At 46.6% G+C, this 6,880-nt stretch overlaps 1 non-coding gene across 1 annotated transcript; it reads right to left on the bottom strand.

The window, feature by feature from the left end:
- Window positions 1–3,416: 3,416 nt before the first annotated feature.
- Trnag-ucc (transfer RNA glycine (anticodon UCC)) lies at window positions 3,417–3,488 on the bottom strand. The gene has a single exon. It is a non-coding gene; the product is annotated as a tRNA-Gly (tRNA).
- Between the last annotated feature and the right edge of the window lie 3,392 nt (window positions 3,489–6,880).

Genomic DNA, 6,880 nt, shown 5'->3' on the forward strand with positions numbered 1-6,880 from the left:
GAGGTGAGGCCCAACAATCGTAAATGTCACCGGTCATAAAATATTAAACGCTCTATTATCACGGTCCACCCAAAAAACAATAAAAAAAACACACCAAAAAACTCTCTGATAGACGTGGATCGGGGACCGGGTTTTGTTAGTTTGAAATTGAATCGCCCGAAGATAAATCCGGTGCGGTGGGCTACAAAAAAGTATCAAAATTACGTGACCGAACCCAAAGTGAGCGTGATCAGGTTAACCGCGGCCGCAAAGCTCTACTACCTTCACGCAGCGCAATGGTATTTCTATTTACTTTTTTCCTTTCGGAGACCTCGGAAAGGACGGCACCGAAAGCTTCAACCGACTCCGGATGGGATGACTAAGTTATGTTAATTTGTCCTAACAGGCCGACGGGGGGCCCTGCCGGCTAATCTTGCACGAAAGAACTCCACTGCCGGAGGGTGCATAAAATGTAAATGTATAAAAAGGCTTAATCCGGCGCTGGTGCGTCCCTTCCGGTTCGTTCCGTTGATCGGAAGTCGAGGCTTGTTGCGTGTCGCCTGTTTTTTGTTTGATTTTCGTTTAACTTCCTCAACCGCCGAATATTGAGTTTTTGAAGACGCAGGTTAGAAAGCTGAGTAAGTCTCCCAAATTTGGTCCCTTTTCCCATCTTATCGACATGCTTGGGTAAATTATTGTTTTTGTCCTCCTAAGCTCCATTTCCTCTCTGAAGAATGTTTCACAAAGACAATGGAGAAGTAGTGGGTAAAGTTGAACGTAACAAAATTGTGAAACATAATGCCACAACCCCATGCTGGTCTCGCTTCCAGAATGACGAATGTGAAGCACCTTGTGTTTGACATAAGAAAAAAAAAATCTCCTCCACAACCCCGACCAGGGAAAACTATGCTAACGCGTGCCCCCGCGGAGAAAAGTGTTGGAAATTTATTAATAAACACGCATCTATCTGGCGAAAAACGCATACCGTGCAGCGTAGTAGCTGTAGGAACAACTTTTCTCCAAACAACAACAACGACAACAACGTCGCATAAAACAACATCCCCCTTACGATGGGGGAGTTCTGTTTTTATCCCACTCGCGTGTGTACCTTCCCCACAAAGATGGAGTTCAAACTCAAAACCACACGAGTCTCCAAGAGGGGGCGTGTTATTTGGTTTCTTTTTTCGGTGCAGCAGGTGGTGGAAAACTTCCCGGAAGCACTGGGAAATTGAGGCGCGCGGAATCAGGTCACGGCGTTTGATATCGGCGCGATAGTGGCGAGTGAAGATGAAAGAGATCGAAGGAAAAATCTCGATCGGGGCGAGAGTGGCAGAGCAGGAGAGAGTGCATTGGCAGGGGGCAGGGGGTGGAAAATATTTATGCGCAAATGTTAATGAACCGTGCGTCGTAACGGGAGCGCGAAAGCGGGGGCGATGCGGTGTAGGACGGCACCGTGAGACCTCCCGGAATCATCGCCCTCCTGTCGATGTTGCTCTCACGAAACCGTACCGCCCAGATGTTTCAATCGATGAAGATGACGTCAGAAGAGTGGCCGGAAAAATCCGTAGCCTCTGGCAACCGTCAGAGTCTGGAATGTGAAGAGAATATTGTCGCCGGGGGGCCTGCTTTGATTGCGTCGGATTTTTGGGAGGTTTTGTGCGAAATTGTTCTTTGCCTCGAGATGAGTAAACATATAAAGGCTTTATGGAATTTTGTACGCCTTAAGGTGAAAAACTAAAAAATACGACACAGTTGTTATTTTTTCCGCTCATGGAAATTTGTTTTTCTACATTCGCAAAATCTATTGAGTTTTTTTCATGAAGTTTTGGTCCACACAATTTATCCAATATTCATTCAGGTAATTTAAAAATAACCGCCATCTGAATCGTCGTTATGAGAAGCATACCTCATAAATTATGCCCTTTCCCCACCGATTTCCTAACATGTCAGGAGCCGGTTTTATACCTTCGCTAATGAAATGTGACGTTTCCAGAAGTCGGTGTCAAACAATCCCGAAGAAAGGTGGAACAGGTGCCACAGCGAAGAGAGTGGAACAGATTCACAAATTAGTGCGATCGTGCGTCGCGTACTGACCTGCGACAATTGTGTTCGGCCTCCGGGAGTCTTTCGCCTTCCCCCAAGCAGGCGATATTAGCCGCGATCGGAAAAAGTTTTGATGAATGACAAAAGTTAATTACGGTGACGGGGTGTAGAAATTGTGCAACGCGCTCGCGCTGACATTTTAGTGGCAGGAAGATTAATTGGTATGTCACTCGCCGTCACCACGTCTCGGTACGTTCGGTGGTTTGGTTGGGGCTGGTAGGAGGGTGGTGGGGGTAAAAAAACTCAAAAGAAAGACGTACGCCCTCCACCTTCGCTTTCTGCGTAGCGGTTGATGTGTGTGTGCGATTGGAAAGGACGACGGGGGTTAAAATTCGGTCAACCAGTCAGTTCGAATTAGCGTTTAATGATCGTTCGCTTCCGGGATGATGCGAGTCCGTCACCGGAGCGATGCACATCGTCCCGCTGCCAAATCAGTGTTGGGTGAAATGAAGGAAAAAAAGACAGCATAAACAAAAACCTGTGTCGTGTACCCGCTTGGAACACTTTCCCTTTCGCGATCGCGCCGGAAAAGATCCGTCCGTCGCGCTAATGGGTGCACCGTCGGGGTTCATCGTGAGGGTTAATGGTTCGTTTAAAAAGTCATTTGGGCCGGTTCGCATCGTTCCGACGCCGTACGCCGATGGCGCTGGCCGTGTGTGAGTTTGTGTGTGGGTGTGATTGACGCTGGCCAAAGCACGTGTCGGCGGTGATGTGTCGAAGGTGCTAATGTATCAGTGCAACTGTCACGATGACTTGTCACCCGGACTAATTTTCTGCTACAGAAATCCAGCACCATGTTCTGTCAAGTGTTTCTGTCTATTTGATTTGATGGGTGTCATTCAATAAAGCGAATCAAATTAAACATAACATCTAAAGAAAAATAAAATTTCCATAAGGAAAGTATGATGCATGCATTGGAACTAGTGTTAGTGCCTTACGAATCTATTGGCTAGATTCATTCATATGAATCTTTCACCTAAGATTTATTCATATGGATTCATGAAACTTATGAGATTCGAATCTTCAAACGTAGATGAATCTTTCGATACCCTAATGAATTTTCATGAATCTTTCATGGATCTTTCACGAATCGCCACGATTCTTCTATTGGCGTGGATCATGCAACCGAAAAAAGGGGTCCCTTAACCCATTTTGTGCTCATCACTTTTCATCAGTAGATATATTTTTATAAATCATGAATCTCTCATCAGAAGATTCATTAATCTTTAAAATGCCAAGAATCATACAGATGCTTGAATCTCAATCTGAATTACACAAATTTAACTGGAACGTTTCACCTCAAACCATGGGAAAACTCATTAAAAAAAAGCTTATGCGTCGGCCGGGAATCGAACCCGGATCAACTGCTTGGAAGGCAACTATGCTGACCATTACACCACCGACGCTTGATGGTAGAAGGGGCATTGATAAAATGTTTTTATTTTGGAAAATCAAACAGGTAAATTCATTGCTTCAAAACTTATTTTTACAAAGTATGATTGTTTGAAGATGGTTAAACGTCAATCTGATATCTTCCGAAAGTCTATGAAGCTAACTAAAATATGTATAATATTTTTAGTACACGTCGTTCACTATATGATCTGTTTCGGACAATGTCGAACGGCCAACAAGGGACCAATGAGCTTTCGGAAAGACAAGGACCATTACATAATCAGCCCAATACAGGAAATTCATTTGTTTCTCTTTTTAAAGCTTCCCCAAGAGCTAATTAGCAACAAGCTTGCCAGTGATCGATATTGCTTCGGCAACCTGCTGCCAGGGCTGCAGTCGCCGGATCGTAAATGTAAACAACAGTAATTAACGAACGCGCGCCTCCCGGGCACCCGCGGGAGATCGTTTTGTCGTACAACACTCGCGCGAAAGGAAAGAATACCTTTTAATTAGGCTACATTACCGGCTGCAAGCAGCTCCGGTGCGTGCAGATTTTCGTACCGTTGTGGGAAAAGCGCATGGAAGTAAAGCATATCACCAGACTATCGGGAAGTCGATACAAACATAACAGCCCTTGCAATTACGATCAACGGAGATCGCGTGAGCCTCGAAGCGCTGTGCTTGGAGCGCTTGGAGAACTTTCAACCGGCACCGTCGCGGGGCAACCATATGGTCCGAGCTGTACCAGCCGACTCTGGGGTGCCCGCGAAGGGACGGTGCTGACCTTGACAAGTTCACCCGCGATCTGGCACAAACCACGCAGACGACGCCATGACGCGCCGGGTGGCTTTTGGACTGCCGCGCAGCTATGACGTGCGGTATTTGGAGCGTTTGACTTCGCGGTGTCATTGGAAGCCCCCACCCGCCGAAAAAAAAAACTGAAAGCTCACCCTAGCGGTTGTCGTCACGATCTTTTAATTTACAAAATGTTAGGATATCGTTTGTCGAACGATTGGATCAATTTCGAAAGGTAGGAAGTGAAGGTATTAATTTACCAGCAATTAGCAGTGGCGGGTTCGATTTCGTCGATATATTTTTTTTGTTCCACTCATTGTAGGCTATAGTACATGGAAATTGAAATGGAAACTTCATTGAGTAATTTGATCTGATCTTGTGTTTTTGTACCGTGATTTGTTGATTTCTAGTTCAAGGGTGAACGTTGAATAAGACAACAGTTTCGAACCAAAAGACGCTAAATTAACTCCGTCACAGTTCTACCTAGATGAGAAAATGGCTCCAAGAACAGTCCCACTGGTTTTTTTTGCATTTGTGTATAGTTTTTGATCCAGAACTGAACAAAAAAATATATTTTTCTAAAAATTTTGGGATTTGTTTTGATTAAATGCTGGTCAGTCAGTATTATTTGTGGCTGTGATTAGCAATAATTTGTTGATAATAAGCTAAAATATAGTTCATTTACATCGATTAATGTCAAATATATGAATAAAAGTTTTAAAACACATGAGAACGTGTTTTTTAAGCCGGTACACTCGAAATAAACGACGCACAACGAAAGTAGAAACAAAACGTGCGACAAAAAACTGGGCAAGCCAGTACAAATTCCATCCGCAATTCCAGCAAAACTGTAAAGGGGTTAAAACGAAAGTACAGCTAAAAACTTGAATTATTGACTAATCATAATCTGTTCTTCAAGTAGCCTCTTAGAAAGCTACCCATCTGAAACCATCTGTTTGCCACATAAATGATTTAAGTTATTCTTCCAGTCGGTTAACCGCTTGTTGGGTCACACATTTTGGCATCCAACTTGGCACCTCCTTACCGGGTGCATCAAGACGAAAGTGCAGTGGATTTTTCTCGCCCATTTTGCTTCTTTTCGAACCTCGCACCATCGTCGTCGTCGTCGTTGTCGACGGTGACCAAAAATGTAAACAAAAGAAAGGTCAATAATAATGATCGATTAATAAAAACATGAATCAAGCGCAGTTCACCTTGAACTGGAACTAGTCCGCACCGGTGTGGAGTTGGCGGTGGGAGGAGAAGAAGAAGGTGGGGTAGAGGGTTGGGGAGCACGATGGGTGTACGTTAGGGTGCCCACCATCCCTTTCTGGCCGCGCTTGCCACGGCGACATGCCTCGGCGTCGTATGGAGGCTGCTGGTTAATGCCTTACGCAATAGGGTCTGCTGTGCTGCAGTTGCCCTTGCCGTCTTTGTTACTCTCCATTGGCGCAAAAATAAAAAAAAAACAGTAAGAAACAAGACAAGATAAAAGAGAGCTGAAGGCAAAAATCAATGCTCGACAAGTTTGCTGTACCGTTTGCTTCGCTCCGCTCGGCGAAGAGATTGTCCGGCCGAAGCCTGAAATGGTGCGCGGAGTCTTGACCAGCGGCTTACTACGTCAGCGGTGGAACCCGAGTTACAATCGCCACCCTCCCCTGGCGTTTCCCTCGCACTCACGGGGGGGAGAGGCACACCTTCTTAAGCTGGCGAAGGCTGTGACAAACCCCTGCCTGATTGGAGGGCTTTCGGATGTTTCTTATTTGTAGTTTTCAACTCTCGTGATCGGGCCGACCCGGTTGCTTTGGGATTGTTTTTTTCTTAACCCGCTCCCGGTCGGTCGGCCCGGACCCATACATCATTCGAGTTTCGGCGCGAAAAAACGACCTCGAACGCACGTGAATTAAGCGTAATTACCGATCGCTTTGCAAACAATTTGCCCTCGCCGCTGATGAGCGACATTATTCATCTGCGTTGTCTTCGGGAAGAACGAAACATGAACCATGCAACATACACATAAACACACACACCGGATGTTGAACCAATGTGGCACGTTTCACTCACCCTGTTCTCTGTCTCCCTCCCTTTTTTTAATTGCAGATCATTTCGACGACAACGTTGCTAATTCGACGGAATCGACACCACGACACCAGATCGGAGCAGGCTTTGGAGGTGAATCGTGATCGCGGGTGAAAGTGTGCGAATCGAGCGTGTGCCGGAGACGTTCATGCCGGCGTCCGGCTGGAACGTCACGCCATGTCACCGGGCGGCGTAGGGAGCCCGTCGGAACTGCTGACGGCCGAAGCGACGCAGCAGCCCGGGTTGGCTGATCGGCGCAACCGTGGTTGCAGTGGCGCAGTGTCTCGTGAGTGGAAGTGAAAAGTGCGCGCGTGTGTGTGTGTGTGTGCGTGTTCCGGCACGCAGAACATATGAGCCGTGGTGTCGGAGGGCGGTTCGACGCGGCGGATTTCCCAACCAGCGAATCTCCGGGCGCAATCCGGGCCTAGGTTGGTGGTAGTGCGTGTGTCTCTGTGTTTGTGGGGGGGGAGAGAGAGGTGTGCACCCGGTCAGTGTGGTGTGGTGGTTCTTCGGTGTAGCCGCACCCGGTACT

Source organism: Anopheles ziemanni, chromosome 2 (genome assembly GCF_943734765.1).
Source record: "Anopheles ziemanni chromosome 2, idAnoZiCoDA_A2_x.2, whole genome shotgun sequence".
NCBI classification, from domain to species: domain Eukaryota; kingdom Metazoa; phylum Arthropoda; class Insecta; order Diptera; family Culicidae; genus Anopheles; species Anopheles ziemanni.